Here is a 25,832-nt window from a genome sequence, read left to right on the forward strand (position 1 = left end):
TGTATGCAACATAAAGGAAATGTCAATGGGCCTAATCCAATCAAGTGTACCCGTGGGAAAGAGTTGCCCTTGATTTGTTAACCAATTTTAAATGTTCCCTCCAAGGCAACAAACATCTGTGTGTTATGGTAGACCATTTCACCAGATATTGTGAGTTAGTTCCTATTGCAGATAAGACTGCTGAGACAGTAGCTAAAGCGTTTAAAGAATGCATTATCTGCAGGCATACCACCCCTAAGTCCTTAGTAACAGATAATGGAGGTGAATTCTGTAATGAGATTCTTGAAAATTTGTGTACTTTGTACAAGATCTCTAAATCCACCATTGTTCCTCATCATCCTGCCAGCAATGGGTTAGCCGAACGAACCAATAAGAAAGTACTTGATGTCCTGAGAGCCACTATCAACCCCAATAGTGAAACTTGGGATGAAGTTATACCAGATGTCCAATGTGCCATAAATTCTGCTTACAGTGCTTCCATAGGTGATACTCCACATTATGCATTGTATGGTGTAGACAAGCATTTACCCTATGAGTTGTTATATTCCACTCCGAAACCCAATTACAACCCTGATGATATCGTAGCAACTCGTACAAGCATGGCTCAGAGTGTTTAGAAGAATCCGTGAAACACTTCATAAATCAACAGCAGAATTTACTAGAGTAACTAATAACTGTGCTAAACCATCAAAAGTTAAAGTAGGTTTGAGAGTAATGCTGACAAATTTCAACAAAACATCCGCAATGCCTAAGCTCGATCAAAAGTTTGTTGGCCCTTATCGAGTTGTAGAACATATCTCTGGCAATAAGTATAAGGTTAGAGAAATTAGTACTGGTAAGTACAAAGAATCGCATTTAGATCATATGAAATTAGTATGCGATGTTGATGATATTGCTACCCAGACTAATGTGACAGATGCTGAAAATCCTCTTGACTCTGTACCCTCTACCTCAACTACTCAGTCAGATAACCAACCTGATTGTCGTTACTCTGCGTACTCGACAAGTAATGAGAAACCCACAAGTATCTTTTGTAGATGCTCGCTCAGATCTCCCTCAGTCAAGGCATGTGTTAGCCATTGCAGAGGAATTCGATCCTCCCAGAGATGATAACCATTCTGCATATGTAAACCTCACCCTCGCAGAATTGGGTTTAAATGTACATAGTCTGTATAACTAGATGTCCGAGATGAAGTAAATTGTCAACTGTTTGCTGTTAACTGATTAGTTTTTCAGAATTTTTTTTTTCGTGTTCATGTTCCCTCCGTATTCTGAGAATTTGACAGTAATGATCTGAGTGCACCAGATGCCTTTGCTGTTAATTTCACCTTGTATATATAAATATTTATTCTTCCTCAGAATCCGTAGAGTGCATGAATACAGATCGATCGATCAATTCCATCCCATATTGTACAATGATTTGTTCTTATAAGTCGTAATGCATTACATTGAAACTCATTACGTTAAAAGTGATTACGTTAACACCCATTACGTAAAACTCATTTTGTTAACATCCATTATGATACCATCCATTAGTTCTAAGTTGTATATGAATTTGTTATTGTATAGAATCAGCCCAGAACCACCTGCCTGTTCAGCATAGTTGCTGATCCCCTTATATGTGTTGTATAGCATATCATAGTACCATCCATGTGTTTACATAGAAGATCCCTAGGCCGAGTGACTGTGTGACGTTACGGGATGCGCATGTGTACGTTCGTACCTCTGCCTCCTCAGTCGGCAGATAGACATCCAGGCATTGACACGGCAGGCTGGGCTCCATCTCCCATCACAGTCTGACAGTATATCGTTACCATCCAACTAGTGTGTCTACCTTCAACCCTCTAATCTCCTTTTAAGAACCCCTACGACATTACTACTTATGAACACAAGAGGCTTGGCAGACAGTGCAGGATGCCTCCAGTGACATAGGCTTGCAGGACCCTATGTCTAGCCCTTATACAATGCCATATGGATTACGCATGCTCTTCATGGTACTCTGCCTTGACTACATATCACCCAGAACAAAATCGTAAGATTCATCCTGGGGCTGGGACCAAGAGAACATGTAGGCCAGGATGAATTACAGCAGTTGGATATGCTGAATGTTGAAGACAGAGTAAAACAACTGAAGCCAAATCATGTTTACAAAATTGCTCACAGTGTCCAGAATATCTTGCTGTCAATTTTGTCAAGGTTGGGAGCCAAAGCAATCATAGTACTAGGGGGAGAGAGCACAACTTTGTAGTACCCACAGTCATTGGCCAGGCTTCAAACACCTTTTATTGTACAGCAATAAAGGAGTGGAACAGACTACCCGCATATGTCAAAGCCAGTCATAGCATGAACCAGTTCAAGAAGAGTGCCAAAAGGTGTCTGATGAATGTAGCTACAGAAAGGGAGGGGAATGATTTTCTATTTTTTAGCTAACATACGTGTAAATTTTACCCTATTCCTAGTAATGACCCTCGTATTGTAGATAGTGTTAATGACCTTGGTGTAGTAGATAGTCTTTTTAGTATTATAATAAGATGTTATCTTCATTATAGAATAATAAGAAAATGTTATAACCTTTATATTATAATAATAAGGTAAAAGGACCCCAATGGAAATAAGTCACTCTGTCTGACTTTTTTGGGTTATCCTAGGTTCTCTACACATATGCTGCTATGTATGATAATTCTATGTAACTGTATTTGTGTATACCTGAATAAACTTACTTACTTATGTTATAGTAATGGTGGTGATAGTGGTGGTTATTGTGATGGTGATAGTGGTAGTGATAATGATGGTCGTGGTGGTGACAGTGATGGTCGTGGTGGTGATAATGATGGTACTGGTGGTGACAGTGATGGTGAAGGAAATATGGGTAGAAAACGTGTTGGGGAGAGTGGGCGACATAGCAAGTCGTGCATTACATGATGCTTGGAGACGTCACCCCTACCCACATGCCATTTCTTTCCCTTCCCTTATGGCCTTCCCCTTCCCTTCCCTTCCCTTATGGCCTTCCCCTTCCCTTCCCTTATGTCCTTCCCCTTCCCTTCCCTTATGTCCTTCCCCTTCCCTTCCCTTCCCTCATGGCCTTTCCCCTCCCCCTTCCCTAATGGCCTCCCCTTCCTCGCATCCCCTCTTTACCCACCTCACCCCCTTGCTTGTGGTGACCCCAGGGTGAGCCGTGATATGTCTGGCCCTTACATTCAAGGAGACACGCGCGTGTCTGCAGGCGGGGAGTGGGTGGGTTTAGTGAGTGCTACAAACTCATGTATCGTCACCCCGGAAAAGTGGTGTTGGTGATGAAGGTATTTTAGAAGTACTTCTGATGGAGAGGGTAGTGGTGATAGTGGTGGAGACAGTAGTGGTGATAGTGATGGAGACAGTAGTAGTAACAGTGGTGGAGACGACAGTAGTTGTGATAATGATAGTGATGGTGACAGTGATGGTGGTGGTGATAGTGATGGTGGTGGTGATAGTGATGGTGGTGGTGATAGTGATAATGATGATGGTAATAGTGATGGTGGTGGTGATAGTGATAATGGCAGTGATAATGGTGGTGATAGTGATGGTGGTAGTGATAGTGGTGGTGATAGTGATGGTGGTGGTGATAGTGGTGATGGTGATGGTTGTGATAGTGGTGATGGTGATGGTTGTGATAGTGGTGGTGATAGTGATGGTGGTGGTGATAGTGAGTGGTGGTGATAGTGATGGTGATAGTGGTGGTGATAGTGATGGTGGCGATAGTGGTGATGATGGTTGTGGTGGTGGTGGTGGTGATAGTGATGGTGGTGGTGATAGTGATGGTGGTGATAGTGATGGTTATAGTGGTGGTGATAGTGATAGTGGCGGTGATAGTGATGGTGATAGTGGTGGTGGTGGTGGTGATGGTGATAGTGATGGTGGTGGTGATAGTGATGGTGTTGATAGTGGTGATGGTTGTGATGGTGATAGTGATAGTGGTGGTGATAGTGATGGTGGTGGTGATAGTGATGGTGGTGGTGATAGTGATGGTGATAGTTGTGGTGATAGTGATGGTGGTGATAGTGATGGTGGGTTTCCAACAACTCATAACTTTTTTAAAATGGGAACTGATAAATTTCATACGAGAAATTTTTGGTGATGGTGGGTGCGTGAAGCGAGCACCAACGACCTGAGCCATCAGCCCGCGGGGGCGGTGACCCCTGGAACCATCATCAAGCAGTCAGTCTGGTTGTGTATGCTGGCGTCGATTCATGGCTCTGAGCTCCGTTTCCCAACTACTAACCAGAGGATCTTCTTGCTTGACCTCCAGTGATGTCCTACCAGACCTTCCCTTGAAGTTATGATTATTGTTACCTGTACCACCGGTACTCAGTACCTTCCCTGTGCCTCACCTGCTCCTTTAATAAGCGTTTTCAACTCTACACAGTGTCCTCTCCCATTTTTTTTCAGACCACAATCCACTCACTTATATTAACACTATGAAAAGTAAAAATGCTAGGATCATGAGGTGGGCCCTCAGAATCCAACCTTATTCTATTAGTATAAAACACATAAGTGGTCATTGTAATGTAATTGCTGACGCTCTGTTACGTCCTTAATAATTATCAGTTACATTAAATTAACGTAATTTTAATGCCCAAATACCTTTTGTTACTTGCTATGTCAAATTCATTAAAGTAACTTAATCCCTCCAGCCCATATTAACTATGTATACTCATGTCATGTCTAATTATTATATTTATATATTCACAGTAGTGTTGTGTATGAGGAGGAGACATAAGCTGAGTGTTGAGTGAGTAGTGTGGTGTGGGCGATGTTACTGCGTGTGGGGCAACACTGTCCTGCCGCAGACCCCCCCCTCACTACACACCTTAAGCTGTTTAATACTCAGATGTCCATACTGCATAGCATTCCACAACCACTACTTAAGAGTGGAATGCTGTCTCCTGTTATGCTGTCCTCCTATTATGCTGTCGACACTATGATCGAGCCTCAACGTGCCCTCCTTGTCTGCGCTATCCTGTCTCTACACTGATGTACATAACCACGAGTATGCAGAGATACGATACTGTGTACTGCCCTAGTACTAGGGGCATATCCTAGTGACAGATGCTGTGAAATTGTAGAGGTGCTTGGCACAAGAGAGACTCTGATTAATGTTTATATTAAATTGTATTGATATGAGTAATCAGTAATAATGTGAAAGACATTAATGCAACTCCTGGTGCGACCGTTTGTCGTGTTGGGGGGGCGTTGCAACCCCTGAATGGGTTGCAATATAAATAATGTATATAATTATGTATATATATAATTATTACCTTTTCATATAATTTTATATTGCTTATATTTGCGATAATAGCTAAATCATACATATATTGCTTTATATTATTATTATTTGACTTAGCTAAATTTTGTGAGGTAGGACGTAACATATGTGCTCAGCTCAAGTCTTGATTGTCTAACTACTGTAATTATCGCTTGTGGCTCGTTAGACTGCCGGCTTCTCGTTACTGAGCTGCAGCTGTCCACGGAGCTATCACGTGATCGAGGGGGGGTGTCCTCACCTCACCTGAAGTATTCAGTCTGGTCTAGACTCTCTTGGTGGTTGGACAGATAGTCTGTCTCATTATTCTTGTTAGTTTTGTAGAACTCTGTTCACAGAACATTGTATAGACTTAGTGATTTTCGACGTTGTACTGAGGTTGTGTGTCGCATAGACACTGAGCAACTCAGGTCCTGACCTAACTTGTACTGGTATCTGTGTATTATCACAGTCGGGGATTTTCCTATGCTGAACTTAGATTCAGTAGTATGGGAGTTTTGTGACTTTTGTGGAGGATCTGCAGATGGTCCCTACTTAGTGTCGTTATATTATCTCCTTGTTCCTGATTCTGTGTCGCAGTTGCTTGTTATATTGCTGTTGGGCTTAGCGTTCTTTTTGTTGTTCAAGCAGACTGTTCTGATTGCCAGTTGGTCAAGAACTTAGTTTATTTGAGGACTTTGTCAGTCACTTGTTTAAGTCTAGTCGAGTCGTGAGACATAGCAAACTACTTAGAGCACTTACACACATACACACTTACTTGTACATATTTGTAATATCTTATTAAATGTTAATGTACCAGACGGTACTTAAGAATGATAATGTGATATGTGCTTTCAACACAATAATACTGTAAACGAGAGAAGTGATATTATTTTAATTACTGTGAATAATTTAATTTAATTTGATATACGCCTAGACAACTTAAAGACTTAATAAATTTATTAAATTTTAATTTCTCTAGTTAGTAGCCTACCAGTTGTAATCCTGAAGCACTATTGAATCATACTGAATTCTAATGGATAATTGGACAAGGATACTGACTACTTGTTACGAAAACCCAGTAACAGGCTGGATGCTAGAAGGGCAGTACTTTCTAGTATTCACTGGAGATCTCTAAGCTTTTAGAATCGCGTTTTTTGTAACAAATGGGGGCCTGTCCGGGAGGCTCTTGATCCAAGGTGTTGGAGAAATTGTCCAGTTTGACATACTAGTAACTCTATGATCAAACACTTTGAGTACTTTCCTAATCTGAAGACTTTGAGTTTAGTCTTGTACAACATACCAGGTGGATGTATGTACCTGACTGAGTCTCTTGATCCAAGGAGATGGAAATACTGTTTATGAGTTCTAGCTCTAAGACAACCAACACTAAAATTCCTATCAGGATTATAGTTTCCCATAATCACTCTCTCGTATTACATTTATTTTCGTGATGTATGCCAAAGTGAAACAGTTAATTGATACGCTGACTTTGTCTGAGTTGAGTACATTAAAACTTCAGACATGTTGGCAAGTAGCCAAATATCTCGGTGTGACGTATAACAGGAATTACGCCGCAGAAACTGTCAGAGCGTTAATTAAAGATATATTGTTTCCTGCTCATACAGAGATGTCTGATTATGATTCAGATTCAGAAAGCCTAGTGTCACAATTAGGAAGTATGACTCTATTTGATGAAGAAAAAAGAGGAACTAAGGCAGAAGTGAGCCTAGTGTCTGAGCCTAGTGTAGCTCAGTTCTCGCTCACTCCTTCCCTCACTGACACATTAGTACAGAGTATAACTGTTAGTATGACTAAGCCTCACGCTAGTACTGTGTATGTTACACCTGTATCTACTTATCCTAGACCAGATCTAGACTCTCTAGGGACGGCTGGACGAGGTGCCCGACCAAAGGACCGTCCAGACCATGTTAATTTCCCTACTCCTCCATTACCTACTGGTCCTATCTCTCAGGAACAGTTTGAGAGGTTAGAACGCCTCATTATGTTGCAGACTGCACAAATAGAGGCTCAGAGGAAATTGAATGAAGATTTCCAGAGAGAAAATGTTCGTTTGGGAAGACAACAGACTGATAGATCACAGGACACATTTAATGTGCGGAAAGCTGCATCCATGGTTCCTAAGTTTTTTGAAAGTGACTTAGACACCTATTTTGATGTGTTTGAGAACCAGGCACGTGCTATGAACTGGCCACGTAAGCACTGGGCTACAGTGTTGCATACAGCTTTGACAGGAAGAGCTCAAACTTGTACTGCTGCTTTACCATTTGCCAAGTACATTAGTTATGACGCTGTCAAGCAAACTATTCTAGAGACATATAACTTGTTACCTGTAAGTTATCAAAGCGCATTTCGTACATTACAACGACGACAAGATCAAACTTGTGTAGAGTTTGCTTGTGAGAAAAAAACTGCATTTGAGAGGTGGTGTAGGTCTGCCAAGTGTAACAACTACGACAGCCTTGTTCAGTTGTTACTACACGAAGAGTTTAACAACTGTATGTCTGCTGACATACAAGAATATCTGATCAATCATACTACCTCGGATATTCTGGAAACTGCAGCATTAGCAGACAATTATGAGATTTCTCACAAACTTGTACGTACTAAAACACAGAGAAACAAGGTAATTAAAGATTGTCCTAGAAGTAGGCAACCTAAAACAGCTGCTCATTGCCGGCCTGATGTACCTGCTACTGTAACTTCTCGTACCTTTACCAGGACAACTCACAATCCTGAATCTGTCTCTGTGGCTAGACAAAAATCTGATAACGAGAAGAAGAAAGTTAAATGTACATATTGTAACAGAAAAGGACATGCTAGAGAGTATTGCTGTAAGTTAGAAAGAGATACGAGAAACAGTCGTGCGGCTGGCGCCCCCACTCAAGTGGTATCTTCTTCCGAGCAACAAAGGCACCAAAATCCTAGTAATACCTCTGATCCTACTGTTTTAGATAATGTTACTCAGGATAGATGACTAGCGTCAGAAAGTGTATCTGACGAAAAGATTCGTTCAGCTATGAGTCCTTACTTTTCAAGAGGTAGAATAGGATTTGATGAATCACATCTAACTGAGATAATTACTTTCAGAGACACTGGCAGTTATCTCACCTTATTAAGAAAAGATGTACTGCCCATAACTGACGATACCTATTGCAAGATAGATGTATTGTTAGAAGCCTATGGAGGGGCTGTTATAAAAGTGCCTCTGCACAAAGTTTATATTCAAACAAGCTATTATACTGGTTATATTTCAGTGGGTATATCCAGTGGTGTATTTCCCATCAGGTCAGTGGACTTGTTGATAGGGAACGATATCCTTCATGCTGGTATATGTAAAGAACCACTTGTGATTGATAATAACACTGATGATAATTATGCCATTGAAGCTTGTAGAGAGAAACCTATTTTATTTCCTCTCAGCGCAATTACTAGAGCTATGTCAAAGATACAACAACCATCCTTGTCTCCTGTTGAGTTAGTGGATGACAATGATTTGGGCTTGAATATGTTGTTTAGTGACGCTCTGCGCCCAGGATCATTAACACTGACTCTCCCCGGTCAACCTAGTCAGGACACACCTGACGTTAAATTTATAACTCATGATGATTTAATCAAGGATCAGTTACTGAGAGTGAAGCAAAGGATCTCAATAATTGTTACTATTATAGTAATGGTGTACTGATGGAGAAAAATACATGTAAGTTGTCAGCTGATAGTGTTTCCACCACAGTCAAGCATCTCGTAGTGTTACCAGTTACATTTCGTGAACAAGCCATTAATTTTGCTCACAATAGTCCCATAGGAGGACATTTGGGTGTCAAGAAGACACTCTGTAAACTGGCAAAACATTTTACTTGGCCAAAGATGAAGGAAACAGTAGCTGAACATGTGCGACGTTGCCATGTGTGTCAAGTGACAGGCAAGCCAGCTCACACACCTCCACCTGCACCTCTCATTCCTATCACCGTGCATGGTGAACCATTCTCACGTCTTATTATTGATGTGTTGGTCCTTTGCCTAGAACCAAACTAGGAAACCAATACTTATTTACTGTTATGGACGCTGCAACACGCTATCCCGAAGCTATTCCTATGAGAAAAATTAATGCTCGTGCTATTGTGAGAGCGCTGATGAAAATTTTCTCCCAGGTTGGATTGCCACGAGAGATACAATCAGATCAGGGATCTAACTTCACTTCTAAGATCTTTCGAGAAGCATTATCCCACCTAGGAATAAAGTCTGTACTTTCAACCAGTTATCATCCACAGTCACAAGGTGCTCTAGAGAGATTTCATCAGACACTGAAGTCCATGATGAGAGCTTATTGTGAACATTTTTCTAGAGATTGGGATGAGGGTATACCTTTTCTTCTGTTCGCTATGAGAGAAAGTGAGCAAGAAAGTCTCGGGTTTAGTCCTTTTGAATTAATATTCGGACACCAAGTGCGTGGTCCTCTCGCAGTGTTGAAAGACGTGTGGACAGGAAAATCAAATCCATCATTGAGTACTTCACCTTCATTAATGCAGCAACATTTGACAGCCGCTAGAGAGCTAGCTTCGAAAAACCTAGTTTCAGCCCAAGCTAAAATGAAGCAACATTATGACAAGCGTGCTGTCTCTCGCTCTTTTAAAGCAGGAGATAAGGTGATGGCTCGGAAATTAGTACCAGGTCATGCTCTACAAGCCAGGTATGATGGTCCCCTGGAAGTAGTGAAAAGGCTTAATTAATGACGTAAATTATTTGGTACGTACGCCTGGGAAAAAGAAATCTAATCATGTGTACCATGTTAACCAGCTTAAGGCATACTACGCTAGTCCTCTACCTACTACATCTATTCTTCCTAGGATAGAGGAACACATACCCACTGAAGACTTACCACTAAAACAATCATACCCACTGAAGACTTACCACTAAAACAATCATACCCACTGAAGACTTACCACTAAAACAATCATACCCACTGAAGACTTACCACTAAAACAATCATACCCACTGAAGACTTACCACTAAAACAATCATACCCACTGAAGACTTACCACTAAAACAATCATACCCACTGAAGACTTAACAGTAAAACAATCATACCCACTGAAGACTTAACAGTAAAACAATCATACCCACTGAAGACTTAACAGTAAAACAATCATACCACTGAAGACTTACCACTAAAACAGTCATATCCACTGAAGACTTACCACTAAAACAATCATGCCCACTGAAGGTTTCCCGCCATAACTTAACCAAAAAACTGTTTAAGGTTTCCCACACTTGAGTTTTGTCTCTCCTTCCTGCCATTGTCTTGACACCTCGCTAAATGTGCTTCATAATAACAAAAATTCCCATATTTAAGAGACCTTTGGGAGGTTGTTAAGGTCACTCACGAGGTGTGGGGGTTAAGGTCACTCACGAGGTGTAGTGGTCAAGGTCACTCATGAGGTGTGGGGGTTAAGGTCACTCACGAGATGTGGGGGTTAAGGTCACTCACGAGGTGTGGGGGTTAAGGTCACTCACGAGGTGTGGGGGTTAAGGTCACTCACGAGGTGTGGTTAATTAAGGTCACTCCCGCGGGGCCGTCAGGGGAAACTCTTGAAACTCATCAAAGGTATATCACAGATGGAAGATTCTCCTTCAAGGAAAACATAGAAACACAGGCCAGGTTATTTTCACCTGTTGTGCGCTGCTTAAATTTTAACAAAGTTGCTTTCCTAGTGTTGTTACTTTGCTAGTGTTGTTATTTTGCTAGTGTTGTTATTTTGCTAGTGTTGTTACTTTGCTAGTGTTGTTACTTTGTTAGTGTTGTTACTTAGTGTTGTTACTTTGCTAGTGTTGTTACTTTGTTAGTGTTGTTACTTTGCTAATGTTGTTACTTTGTTAGTGTTGTTACTTTGTTAGTGTTGTTACTTTGTTAGTGTTGTTGCGTTGTTACTTTGTTAGTGTTGTTACTTTGTTAGTGTTGTTATTTTGTTAGTGTTGTTGCTTTGTTAGTGTTACTTTGCTAGTGTTGTTACTTTGTTAGTGTTGTTACTTTGCTAGTGTTGTTACTTTGCTAGTGTTGTTGCTTTGTTAGTGTTACTTTGCTAGTGTTGTTACTTTGTTAGTGTTGTTACTTTGTTAGTGTTGTTACTTTGCTAGTGTTGTTACTTTGTTAGTGTTGTTACTTTGTTAGTGTTGTTTGTTAGTGTTGTTACTTTGTTAAGTGTTGTTACTTTGCTAGTGTTGTTACTTTGTTAGTGTTGTTACTTTGTTAGTGTTGTTACTTTGTTAGTGTTGTTACTTTGCTAGTGTTGTTACTTTGTTAGTGTTGTTACTTTGTTAGTGTTGTTACTTTGCTAGTGTTGTTACTTTGCTAGTGTTGTTACTTTGTTAGTGTTGTTACTTTGTTAGTGTTGTTACTTTGTTAGTGTTGTTACTTTGTTAGTGTTGTTACTTTGTTAGTGTTGTTACTTTGCTAGTGTTGTTACTTTGTTAGTGTTGTTACTTTGTTAGTGTTGTTACTTTGCTAGTGTTGTTACTTTGTTAGTGTTGTTACTTTGTTAGTGTTGTTACTTTGCCAGTGTTGTTACTTTGTTAGTGTTGTTACTTTGCTAGTGTTGTTACTTTGTTAGTGTTGTTACTTTGTTAGTGTTGTTACTTTGTTAGTGTTGTTACTTTGTTAGTGTCGTTAATTTGTTAGTGTTGTTAATTTGCTAGTGTTGTTACTTTGTTAGTGTTGTTACTTTGTTAGTGTTGTTACTTTGTTAGTGTTGTTACTTTGCTAGTGTTGTTACTTTGTTAGTGTTGTTACTTTGTTAGTGTTGTTACTTTGCTAGTGTTGTTACTTTGTTAGTGTTGTTACTTTGCTAGTGTTGTTACTTTGTTAGTGTTGTTACTTTGTTAGTGTTGTTACTTTCTTAGTGTTGTTACTTTGCTAGTGTTGTTACTTTGTTAGTGTTGTTACTTTGCTAGTGTTGTTACTTTGTTAGTGTTGTTACTTTGTTAGTGTTGTTGCGTTGTTACTTTGTTAGTGTTGTTACTTTGTTAGTGTTGTTACTTTGTTAGTGTTGTTACTTTGCTAGTGTTGTTACTTTGTTAGTGTTGTTACTTTGCTAGTGTTGTTACTTTGCTAGTGTTGTTACTTTGCTAGTGTTGTTACTTTGTTAGTGTTGTTACTTTGTTAGTGTTGTTACTTTGTTAGTGTTGTTACTTTCTTAGTGTTGTTACTTTGTTAGTGTTGTTACTTAATGTTGTTACTTTGTTAGTGTTGTTACTTTGCTAGTGTTGTTACTTTGTTAGTGTTGTTACTTTGTTAGTGTTGTTACTTTGTTAGTGTTGTTACTTTGTTAGTGTTGTTACTTTGTTAGTGTTGTTACTTTCTTAGTGTTGTTGCTTTCTTAGTGTTGTTACTTTTTTAGTGTTGTTACTTTCTTAGTGTTGTTACTTTGCTAATGTTGTTCCTTTGATACTCTTGGTGATACTCTTGGTGATACTTTTGGTGACACTCTTGGTGACACTCTTGGTGATACTCTTGGTGATACTCTTGGTGACACTCTTGGTGACACTATTGATACTCTTGTTGACACTCTTGGTGACACTCTTGGTGATACTCTTGGTGATACTCTTGGTGATACTATTGATACTCTTGTTGACACTCTTGGTGATACTCTTGGTGATACTCTTGGTGACACTCTTGGTGACACTCTTGGTGATACTCTTGGTGACACTCTTGGTGACACTCTTGGTGATACTCTTGGTGATACTCTTGGTGACACTCTTGGTGACACTCTTGGTGATACTCTTGGTGATGCTCTTGGTGACACTCTTGGTGACACTTGGTGATACTCTTGGTGATACTCTTGGTGACACTCTTGGTGATGCTCTTGGTGACACTCTTGGTGACACTCTTGGTGATACTCTTGGTGATACTCTTGGTGACACTCTTGGTGATGCTCTTGGTGACACTCTTGGTGACACTCTTGGTGATACTCTTGGTGATACTCTTGGTGATACTCTTGGTGACACTCTTGGTGATACTCTTGGTGATACTCTTGGTGATACTCTTGGTGACACTCCTGGTGATACTCTTGGTGATACTCTTGGTGATACTCTTGGTGATACTCTTGGTGACACTCTTGGTGATCCTCTTGGTGACACTCTTGGTGATACTCTTGGTGATACTCTTGGTGATACTCTTGGTGACAGTCTTGGTGATACTCTTGGTGACACTCTTGGTGATACTCTTGGTGATACTCTTGGTGATACTCTTGGTGACACTCTTGGTGATACTCTTGGTGACACTCTTGGTGACACTCTTGGTGATACTCTTGGTGACACTCTTGGTGACACTCTTGGTGACACTCTTGGTGATACTCTTGGTGATACTCTTGGTGACACTCTTGGTGATACTCTTGGTGATACTCTTGGTGATACTCTTGGTGACACTCCTGGTGACACTCCTGGTGACACTCTTGGTGATACTCTTGGTGACACTCTTGGTGACACTCTTGGTGATACTCTTGGTGACACTCTTGGTGACACTCTTGGTGACACTCTTGGTGACAGGTGATACTCTTGGTGACACTCTTGGTGATACTCTTGGTGGCACTCTTGGTGACACTCTTGGTGATACTCTTGGTGACACTCTTGGTGATACTCTTGGTGATACTCTTGGTGACACTCTTGGTGACACTCTTGGTGACACTCTTGGTGACACTCTTGGTGATACTCTTGGTGATACTCTTGGTGACACTCTTGGTGATACTCTTGGTGGCACTCTTGGTGACACTCTTGGTGATACTCTTGGTGGCACTCTTGGTGACACTCTTGGTGATACTCTTGGTGATACTCTTGGTGACACTCTTGGTGATACTCTTGGTGATACTCTTGGTGACACTCTTGGTGACACTGTTGGTGATACTCCTGGTGATACTCTTGGTGACACTTGGTGACACTCTTGGTGATACTCTTGGTGACACTCTTGGTGACACTCTTGGTGATACTCTTGGTGACACTCTTGGTGATACTCTTGGTGACACTCTTGGTGACACTCTTGGTGACACTCTTGGTGATACTCTTGGTGATACTCTTGGTGATACTCTTGGTGATACTCTTGGTGACACTCTTGGTGATACTCTTGGTGACACTCTTGGTGACACTCTTGGTGATACTCTTGGTGATACTCTTGGTGACACTCTTGGTGACACTCTTGGTGACACTCTTGGTGATACTCTTGGTGATACTCTTGGTGATACTCTTGGTGACACTCTTGGTGACACTTGGTGATACTCTTGGTGATACTCTTGGTGACACTCTTGGTGATACTCTTGGTGACACTCTTGGTGATACTCTTGGTGATACTCTTGGTGACACTCTTGGTGATACTCTTGTTGACACTCTTGGTGACGACTGTACACACAGATAAGCTGTGGGAATGTTAGCAAGTTTTTAGTCTCTAACACTGCTAATATTAAGAAGTTTTTAGTCTCTAACACTGCTAATGTTAGCAACTTTTTAGTCTCTAACACTGCTAATGTTAGCAAGTTTTTTAGTCTCTAAAACTGCTAATATTAGCAAGTTTTAGTCTCTAACACTGCTAATGTTAGCAAGTTTTTAGTCTCTAACACTGCTAATATTAGCAAGTTTTTAATCTCTAACTGCTAGTATTAGCAAGTTTTTAGTCTCTAACACTGCTAATATTAGCAAGTTTTTAGTCTCTAACACTGCTAATGTTAGCAAGTTTTTAGTCTGACACTACTAATATTAGCAAGTTTTTTAGTCTCTAACACTGCTAATGTTAGCAAGTTTTTCGTCTCTAACACTGCTAATGTTAGCAAGTTTTTAGTCTCTAGCACTGCTAATGTTAGCAAGTTTTTAGTCTCTGACACTACTAATATTAGCAAGTTTTTTGTCTCTAACACTGCTAATAATAGCAAGTTTTTAGTCTCTAGCACTGCTAATGTTAGCAAGTTTTTAGTCTCTAACACTGCTAATGGTAGCAAGTTTTTAGTCTCTAACACTGCTAATGTTAGCAAGTTTTTAGTCTCTAACACTGCTAATGTTAGCAAGTTTTTAGTCTCTAACACTGCTAATGTTAGCAAGTTTTTAGTCTCTAACATTGCTAATGTTAGCAAGTTTTTAGTCTCTGACACTACTAATATTAGCAAGTTTTTTAGTCTCTAACACTGCTAATATTAAGAAGTTTTTAGTCTCTAACACTGCTAATGTTAGCAACTTTTTAGTCTCTAACACTGCTAATGTTAGCAAGTTTTTTAGTCTCTAGCACTGCTAATGTTAGCAAGTTTTTAGTCTCTAACACTGCTAATGGTAGCAAGTTTTTAGTCTCTAGCACTGCTAATATTAAGAAGTTTTTAGTCTCTAACACTGCTAATGTTAGCAACTTTTTAGTCTCTAACACTGCTAATGTTAGCAAGTTTTTTAGTCTCTAACATTGCTAATGTCAGCAAGTTTTTAGTCTAACACTGCTAATGTTAGCAAGTTCTTCTTTAATCTAAAGAGCTGGATGAGTAAGTAATGGAGGTAAATTTATTACACAGTTTCAAGAGTAGGTATGATAAGGGCCAAGAGGGCAGAAACAGTGAGGTAATAAGGCACACCTGACCCTCGAGGCGGATACACCTGAGGTGCACCTCACCACACAGACCACTAGTGGTGCACGGTGTCATAACAGGCCACTAGTGGTGTACGGTGTCATAACAGGCCACTAGTGGTGTACGGTGTCATAACAGGCCACTAGTGGTGTACGGTGTCATAACAGGTGTGGAAAGTAAGGTGATGGAAGTTTATCATTCTCACCCGCTGCTGGGTGATAGTACCATCCCTGTCACCCACTGCTGGGTGATGGTACCATCCCTGTCGCCCACTGCTGGGTGATGGTACCATCCCTGTCACCCGCTGCTGGGTGATGGTACCATCCCTGTCACCCACTGCTGGGTGATGGTACCATCCCTGTCGCCCACTGCTGGGTGATGGTACCATCCCTGTCACCCGCTGCTGGGTGATGGTACCATCCCTGTCACCCACTGCTGGGTGATGGTACCATCCCTGTCGCCCACTGCTGGGTGATGGTACCATCCCTGTCACCCGCTGCTGGGTGATGGTACCATCCCTGTCGCCCACTGCTGGGTGATGGTACCATCCCTGTCGCCCACTGCTGGGTGATGGTACCATCCCTGTCACCCACTGCTGGGTGATGGTACCATCCCTGTCGCCCACTGCTGGGTGATGGTACCATCCCTGTCGCCCACTGCTGGGTGATGGTACCATCCCTGTCACCCACTGCTGGGTGATGGTACCATCCCTGTCTCCCACTGCTGGGTGATGGTACCATCCCTGTCTCCCACTGCTGGGTGATGGTACCATCCCTGTCACCCACTGTTGGGTGATGGTACCATCTCTGTCACCCACTGCTGGGTGATAGTACCATCCCTGTCACCCACTGCTGGGTGATGGTACCATCCCTGTCGCCCACTGCTGGGTGATGGTACCATCCCTGTCACCCACTGCTGGGTGATGGTACCATCCCTGTCTCCCACTGCTGGGTGATGGTACCATCCCTGTCTCCCACTGCTGGGTGATGGTACCATCCCTGTCACCCACTGTTGGGTGATGGTACCATCTCTGTCACCCACTGCTGGGTGATGGTACCATCCCTGTCACCCACTGCTGGGTGATGGTACCATCCCTGTCACCCACTGCTGGGTGATGGTACCATCCCTGTCACCCACTGCTGGGTGATGGTACCATCCCTGCCACCCACTGCTGGGTGATGGTACCATCCCTGTCACCGACTGCTGGGTGATGGTACCATCCCTGTCACCCACTGCTGGGTGATGGTACCATCCCTGTCACCCACTGCTGGGTGATGGTACCATCCCTGTCACCCGCTGCTGGGTGATGGTATCATCCCTGTCACCCATTGCTGGGTGATGGTGCCATCCCTGTCACCCGTCACAACACCTGCCTCTCTACGTACACAGTGTTCAAGGAACGGGAAAATGTCCTGTATCTTGTTTTTCCAGGTAACAGCTGATGTACCAGTAGACAGCAACCATCTAGACGAGCCTGGCTGTCCTCTGGTGTGAGTCTGAAACAGCAGCTTGTTACATGTTCTGCACTCTGGCAGCATTGATGATCTTTTAGTCTCATGAACATGTAAGATGAGAGGTAAATGTTGTCTCGTGAACATGTAAGATGATAGGTAAATGTTCTGTCTCGTGAACATGTAAGATGAGAGGTAAACGTTCTGTCTCGTGAACATGTAAGATGAGAGGTAAATGTTCTGTCTCGTGAACATGTAAGATGAGAGGTAAACGTTCTGTCTCGTGAACATGTAAGATGAGAGGTAAATGTTCCATGTAAGATGAGAGGTAAATGTTCCGTCTCGTGAACATGTAAGATGAGAGGTAAACGTTCCGTCTCGTGAACATGTAAGATGAGAGGTAAACGTTCCGTCTCGTGAACATGTAAGATGAGAGGTAAATGTTCTGTCTCGTGAACATGTAAGATGAGAGGTAAACGTTCTGTCTCGTGAACATGTAAGATGAGAGGTAAATGTTCCGTCTCGTGAACATGTAAGATGAGAGGTAAATGTTCCGTCTCGTGAACATGTAAGATGAGAGGTAAACGTTCTGTCTCGTGAACATGTAAGATGAGAGGTAAATGTTCTGTCTCGTGAACATGTAAGATGAGAGGTAAATGTTCCGTCTCGTGAACATGTAAGATGAGAGGTAAATGTTCCGTCTCGTGAACATGTAAGATGAGAGGTAAATGTTCCGTCTCGTGAACATGTAAGATGAGAGGTAAATGTTCCGTCTCGTGAACATGTAAGATGAGAGGTAAATGTTCCGTCTCGTGAACATGTAAGATGAGAGGTAAATGTTCCGTCTCGTGAACATGTAAGATGAGAGGTAAATGTTCCGTCTCGTGAACATGTAAGATGAGAGGTAAACGTTCCGTCTCGTGAACATGTAAGTGAACATGTAAGATTAGAGGTAAATGTTCTGTCTCGTGAACATGTAAGATGAGAGGTAAATGTTCTGTCTCGTGAACATGTAAGATGAGAGGTAAATGTTCTGTCTCGTGAACATGTACGGTGAATGTTCTGTCTCGTGAACATGTAAGATGAGAGGTAAATGTTCTGTCTCGTGAACATGTAAGATGAGAGGTAAATGTTCTGTCTCGTGAACATGTAAGATGAGAGGTAAATGTTCTGTCTCGTGAACATGTAAGATGAGAGGTAAACGTTCTGTCTCGTGAACATGTAAGATGAGAGGTAAATGTTCCGTCTCGTGAACATGTAAGATGAGAGGTAAATGTTCTGTCTCGTGAACATGTAAGATGAGAGGTAAACGTTCTGTCTCGTGAACATGTAAGATGAGAGGTAAACGTTCCGTCTCGTGAACATGTAAGATGAGAGGTAAACGTTCTGTCTCGTGAACATGTAAGATGAGAGGTAAATGTTCCGTCTCGTGAACATGTAAGATGAGAGGTAAACGTTCTGTCTCGTGAACATGTAAGATGAGAGGTAAATGTTCTGTCTCGTGAACATTTAAGATGACAGGTATAACAAATGTTCTCTAGACATGTATTAGGTAATTGTTTCTCAGGGTTTCTTTTCACTGGATCCCACCATAACACCACAAATAATATTAAATAGAAAATACAATTATTATAGTGTGTGGAGATAGAGAAAGTGTTTAGGCGAGAGTGATTCTTGTAATGGTGTAGCAAGTTGTGGTAGTGTCAGCATGACTGGTGATGGGTGGCGGTAACACTCATGTTGTGGTAGTGTCAGCATGACTGGTGATGGGTGGGGGTAACACTCATGTTGTGGTAGTGTCAGCATGACTGGTGATGGGTGGGGGTAACACTCATGTTGTGGTAGTGTCAGCATGACTGGTGATGGGTGGCGGTAACACTCTTGTTGTGGTAGTGTCAGCATGACTGGTGATGGGTGGGTGTAACACTCTTGTTGTGGTAGTGTCAGCATGACTGGTGATGGGTGGGGGTAACACTCATGTTGTGGTAGTGAGGTGGTGTCAGCATGACTGGTGATGGGTGGGGGTAACACTCATGTTGTGGTAGTGTCAGCATGACTAGTGATGGGTGGGGGTAACACTCATGTTGTGGTAGTGTCAGCATGACTGGTGATGGGTGGCGGTAACACTCTTGTTGTGGTAGTGTCAGCATGACTGGTGATGGGTGGGTGTAACACTCTTGTTGTGGTAGTGTCAGCATGACTGGTGATGGGTGGGGGTAACACTCTTGTTGTGGTAGTGTCAGCATGACTGGTGATGGGTGGGGGTAACACTCTTGTTGTGGTAGTGTCAGCATGACTGGTGATGGGTGGGGGTAACACTCTTGTTGTGGTAGTGTCAGCATGACTGGTGATGGGTGGGGGTAACACTCATGTTGTGGTAGTGTCAGCATGACTGGTGATGGGTGGGGGTAACACTCATGTTGTGGTAGTGTCAGCATGACTGGTGATGGGTGGGGCTAACACTCTTGTTGTGGTAGTGTCAGCATGACTGGTGATGGGTGGGGGTAACACTCATGTTGTGGTAGTGTCAGCATGACTGGTGATGGGTGGGGGTAACACTCATGTTGTGGTAGTGTCAGCATGACTGGTGATGGGTGGGTGTAACACTCATGTTGTGGTAGTGTCAGCATGACTGGTGATGGGTGGGTGTAACACTCATGTTGTGGTAGTGTCAGCATGACTGGTGATGGGTGGGGGTAACACTCATGTTGTGGTAGTGAGGTGGTGTCAGCATGACTGGTGATGGGTGGGTGTAACACTCATGTTGTGGTAGTGTCAGCATGACTGGTGATGGGTGGCGGTAACACTCATGTTGTGGTAGTGTCAGCATGACTGGTGATGGGTGGGGGTAACACTCATGTTGTGGTAGTGTCAGCATGACTGGTGATGGGTGGGTGTAACACTCATGTTGTGGTAGTGTCAGCATGACTGGTGATGGGTGGGGGTAACACTCATGTTGTGGTAGTGTCAGCATGACTGGTGATGGGTGGCGGTAACACTCATGTTGTGGTAGTGTCAGCATGACTGGTGATGGGTGGGGGTAACACTCATGTTGTGGTAGTGTCAGCATGACTGGTGATGGGTGGCGGTAACACTCATGTTGTGGTAGTGTCAGCATGACTGGTGATGGGTGGGGGTAACACTCATGTTGTGGTAGTGTCAGCATGACTGGTGATGGGTGGGGGTAACACTCATGTTGTGGTAGTGTCAGCATGACTGGTGATGGGTGGGGGTAACACTCATGTTGTGGTAGTGTCAGCATGACTGGTGATGGGTGGGGGTAACACTCATGTTGTGATAGTGAGGTAGTGTCAGTACGACTGGTGATGGGTGGGGGTAACACTCATGTTGTGGTAGTGTCAGCATGACTGGTGATGGGTGGTGGTAACACTCATGTTGTGGTAGTGTCAGCATGACTGGTGATGGGTGGTGGTAACACTCATGTTGTGGTAGTGTCAGCATGACTGGTGATGGGTGGGGGTAACACTCATGTTGTGGTAGTGAGGTAGTGTCAGTATGACTGGTGATGGGTGGGGGTAACACTCATGTTGTGGTAGTGTCAGCATGACTGGCGATGGGTGGGAGTAACACTCATGTTGTGGTAGTGTCAGCATGACTAGTGATGGGTGGGGGTAACACTCATGTTGTGGTAGTGTCAGCATGACTGGTGATGGGTGGGGGTAACACTCATGTTGTGGTAGTGTCAGCATGACTGGTGATGGGTGGCAGTAACACTCATGTTGTGGTAGTGTCAGCATGACTGGTGATGGGTGGGGGTAACACTCTTGTTGTGGTAGTGAGGTAGTGTCAGCATGACTGGTGATGGGTGGGGGTAACACTCATGTTGTGGTAGTGTCAGCATGACTGGTGATGGGTGGCAGTAACACTCATGTTGTGGTAGTGTCAGCATGACTGGTGATGGGTGGGGGTAACACTCTTGTTGTGGTAGTGAGGTAGTGTCAGCATGACTGGTGATGGGTGGGGGTAACACTCATGTTGTGGTAGTGTCAGCATGACTGGTGATGGGTGGGGGTAACACTCATGTTGTGGTAGTGTCAGCATGACTGGTGATGGGTGGCAGTAACACTCATGTTGTGGTAGTGTCAGCATGACTGGTGATGGGTGGGGGTAACACTCTTGTTGTGGTAGTGAGGTGGTGTCAGCATGACTGGTGATGGGTGGCGGTAACACTCTTGTTGTGGTAGTGAGGTGGTGTCAGCATGACTGGTGATGGGTGGGGGTAACACTCATGTTGTGGTAGTGAGGTGGTGTCAGCATGACTGGTGATGGGTGGGGGGTAACACTCATGTTGTGGTAGTGTCAGCATGACTGGTGATGGGTGGGGGTAACACTCATGTTGTGGTAGTGAGGTGGTGTCAGCATGACTGGTGATGGGTGGCGGTAACACTCATGTTGTGGTAGTGTCAGCATGACTGGTGATGGGTGGGGGTAACACTCATGTTGTGGTAGTGAGGTGGTGTCAGCATGACTGGTGATGGGTGGCGGTAACACTCATGTTGTGGTAGTGTCAGCATGACTAGTGATGGGTGGGGGTAGCACTCATGTTGTGGTAGTGAGGAGGTGTCAGCATGACTGGTGATGGGTGGGGGTAACACTCATGTTGTGGTAGTGAGGTAGTGTCAGCATTACAAAATGGAAGAATGTAGCAAATAATGTTATAGCTGAAACAATCCCCGGAGGTAGCGCAGATGAAAGGTCACACACACATGAGCTACTAAGTCTCTGCGAAAAACACACCTTAAGCCAGCAGATAGTGGAGCCAACAAGACTAGAAAACACACTTGACCTTATCTTCACAAATAATGAGGACCTGATAAGAGACATAAGAATATCAAAAACAACTAATTCAGATCACAACCTAATCGAAGTCCAGACGTACATGCATAGGGGTCCTGAACAACAGAATGCATGTACCTGTGAAGGTGTCTTCACAAAATACAACTTCAACAACAAGAACATCAACTGGGACCAGGTAAACCATGTCCTAAACGAAACATGTTGGGAAGATGTCTTAAATGACATGGATCCAAACCAGTGCCTTGAAAGGATCAACTTCCTGGTAGCCGAAGCATGTTCTAGACATATTCCCCTAAGAAAGAAGAAGAGCAGGAGTAAACTGGAGAGAAAAAGACGCTCCCTCTACAGAAGACGACGAAGAGTCACTGAGCTCCTCAGGAGTGCTAGAACATCTGATACACGAAAGGAGGCGCTGACCAGGGAAGTGGAAACTATCGAACTTAAGCTAAATGACTCTTACAGGAACCAGGAGAGGCAGGAGGAGCTTAAAGCTATTAGTGAAATTGAAAGAAATTCAAAATATTTCTTTTCATATGCCAAAAACAAGGCAAATACCACATCTAGTATCGGGCCCTTACTCAGACAGGATGGGACTTACACAGATGACAACAAGGAAATGAGTGAAATATTGAAATCCCAGTACAACTCTGTGTTTAGTGAACCACTAATCGGTCTGAGGATCGACGACCCAAATGATTTCTTCATGAATGAGCCTCAAAACTCCATAAATGTATGCCAGATTTCCGACATTACCCTAACTCCGATAGATTTCGAAAAAGCCATTGACAACATGCCTATGCACTCAGCCCCGGGCCCAGACTCGTGGAACTCTGTTTTCATTAAGAACTGCAAGAAACCTCTCTCGCGTGCCATAAGTACACTATGGAGGATGAGCTTGGACATGGGTGAAATTCCACAGTCACTTAAAACAACGGATATATCCCCACTCCATAAAGGTGGCAGCAAAGCATTAGCTAAGAACTATAGACCAATAGCTCTGACGTCCCACATCATAAAAATCTTTGAAAGAGTGCTAAGAAGCAGGATAGCAAATCACCTGGATTCCCAAAATCTGCACAATCCAGGGCAACATGGGTTCAGGGCAGGTCGCTCCTGCCTCTCACAACTACTGGATCACTATGACATGGCCTTGGATACACTGGAAGAAAATCAGAATGCAGATGTAATATACACAGACTTTGCAAAAGCATTTGACAAATGCGATCATGGCGTAATAGCCCATAAAATACGTGCTAAAGGAATAACTGGGAAAGTGGGGAGATGGATCTTCAACTTCCTAACAAATCGAACACAAAGAGTAGTGGTCAACAGAGTTAAATCGGAGGCTGCCATAGTGAAGAGCTCTTGTTCCACAAGGCACAGTACTCGCCCCCATCTTATTCCTTATCCTCATATCAGACATAAACAGAGATATACACCACAGCACCGTATCATCCTTTGCGGATGATACTAGGATCTGCATGAGGCTGTCATCTGCTGAGGACGCGGTTAATCTCCAAGAAGATATAAACAAAGTTTTCCAATGGGCAACGGTAAACAATATGATGTTCAATGAGGACAAATTCCAACTACTCCGTTATGGAAAACTGGAGGAGATAATAACTAGAACAGAGTATACTACTGACTCCGGCCATACAATAGAGCGGAAAACTAATGTAAGGGACCTGGGAGTAGTAATGTCTGAGGATCTCACTTTCAAGGATCACAACAGTGCCACGATCGCACGTGCAAAGAAAATGATAGGATGGATAATGAGAACTTTCAAAACGAGAGATGCCAAGCCCATGATGATCCTTTTCAAATCACTTCTCTCTAGGCTGGAATACTGCTGTACATTAACATCTCCATTCACAGCAGGTGAAATCGCAGATCTAGAGAGTGCACAGAGATCCTTTACTGCACGTATAAGTTCTGTCAAGCACCTTAACTACTGGGAACGCTTGGAAGCACTTGACTTGTACTCGTTGGAACGCAGGAGGGAGAGATATATCATAATCTACACTTGGAAAATCTTGGAAGGAATGGTCCCAAATCTGCACACAGAAATCACTCCCTACGAAAGTAAAAGACTGGGCAGGCGATGCCAAATGCCCCCAATAAAAAGTAGGGGCGCCATTGGTACGCTAAGGGAAAACACCATAAGTGTCCGGGGCCCAAAACTGTTTAACAGCCTCCCATCAAGCATTAGGGGAATTGCCAATAAACCCCTGGCTGCCTTCAAGAGAGAGCTGGACAGATACCTAAGTCAGTGCCGGATCAGCCGGGCTGTGGCTCGTACGTTGGACTGCGTGCGGCCAGCAGTAACAGCCTAGTTGATCAGGCCCTGATCCATCGGGAGGCCTGGTCATGGACCGGGCCGCGGGGGAATTGATCCCCGGAATAACCTCCAGGTATGTTGTGGTAGTGAGGTAGTGTCAGTATGACTGGTGATGGGTGGGTGTAACACTCATGTTGTGGTAGTGAGGTAGTGTCAGCATGACTGGTGATGGGTGGGTGTAACACTCATGTTGTGGTAGTGTCAGCATGACTGGTGATGGGTGGGGGTAACACTCATGTTGTGGTAGTGTCAGCATGACTGGTGATGGGTGGGGGTAACACTCATGTTGTGGTAGTGTCAGCATGACTGGTGATGGGTGGCGGTAACACTCATGTTGTGGTAGTGTCAGCATGACTGGTGATGGGTGGGGGTAACACTTGTTGTGGTAGTGAGGTGGTGTCAGCATGACTGGTGATGGGTGGCGGTAACACTCATGTTGTTGTAGTGAGGTGGTGTCAGCATGACTGGTGATGGGTGGGGGTAACACTCATGTTGTGGTAGTGAGGTGGTGTCAGCATGACTGGTGATGGGTGGGGGGTAACACTCATGTTGTGGTAGTGTCAGCATGACTGGTGATGGGTGGGGGTAACACTCATGTTGTGGTAGTGAGGTGGTGTCAGCATGACTGGTGATGGGTGGCGGTAACACTCATGTTGTGGTAGTGTCAGCATGACTGGTGATGGGTGGGGGTAACACTCATGTTGTGGTAGTGAGGTGGTGTCAGCATGACTGGTGATGGGTGGCGGTAACACTCATGTTGTGGTAGTGTCAGCATGACTAGTGATGGGTGGGGGTAACACTCATGTTGTGGTAGTGAGGTGGTGTCAGCATGACTGGTGATGGGTGGGGGTAACACTCATGTTGTGGTAGTGAGGTAGTGTCAGCATTACAAAATGGAAGAATGTAGCAAATAATGTTATAGCTGAAACAATCCCCGGAGGTAGCGCAGATGAAAGGTCACACACACATGAGCTACTAAGTCTCTGCGAAAAACACACCTTAAGCCAGCAGATAGTGGAGCCAACAAGACTAGAAAACACACTTGACCTTATCTTCACAAATAATGAGGACCTGATAAGAGACATTAGAATATCAAAAACAACTAATTCCGATCACAACCTAATCGAAGTCCAGACGTACATGCATAGGGGTCCTGAACAACAGAATGCATGTACCTGTGAAGGTGTCTTCACAAAATACAACTTCAACAACAAGAACATCAACTGGGACCAGGTAAACCATGTCCTAAACGAAACATGTTGGGAAGATGTCTTAAATGACATGGATCCAAACCAGTGCCTTGAAAGGATCAACTTCCTGGTAGCCGAAGCATGTTCTAG

The 25,832-nt window shown here is 43.3% G+C and overlaps 1 protein-coding gene across 2 annotated transcripts in view; it reads left to right on the forward strand.

Moving 5' to 3' along the window:
- Positions 1–25,832, forward strand: part of LOC128686106 (active breakpoint cluster region-related protein-like) — a 457,973-nt gene that overhangs the window by 93,993 nt on the left and 338,148 nt on the right. The gene's annotated exons all lie outside the window — the stretch shown is intronic.

Source organism: Cherax quadricarinatus, chromosome 9 (assembly GCF_038502225.1).
Source record: "Cherax quadricarinatus isolate ZL_2023a chromosome 9, ASM3850222v1, whole genome shotgun sequence".
In the NCBI taxonomy this organism is placed as follows: domain Eukaryota; kingdom Metazoa; phylum Arthropoda; class Malacostraca; order Decapoda; family Parastacidae; genus Cherax; species Cherax quadricarinatus.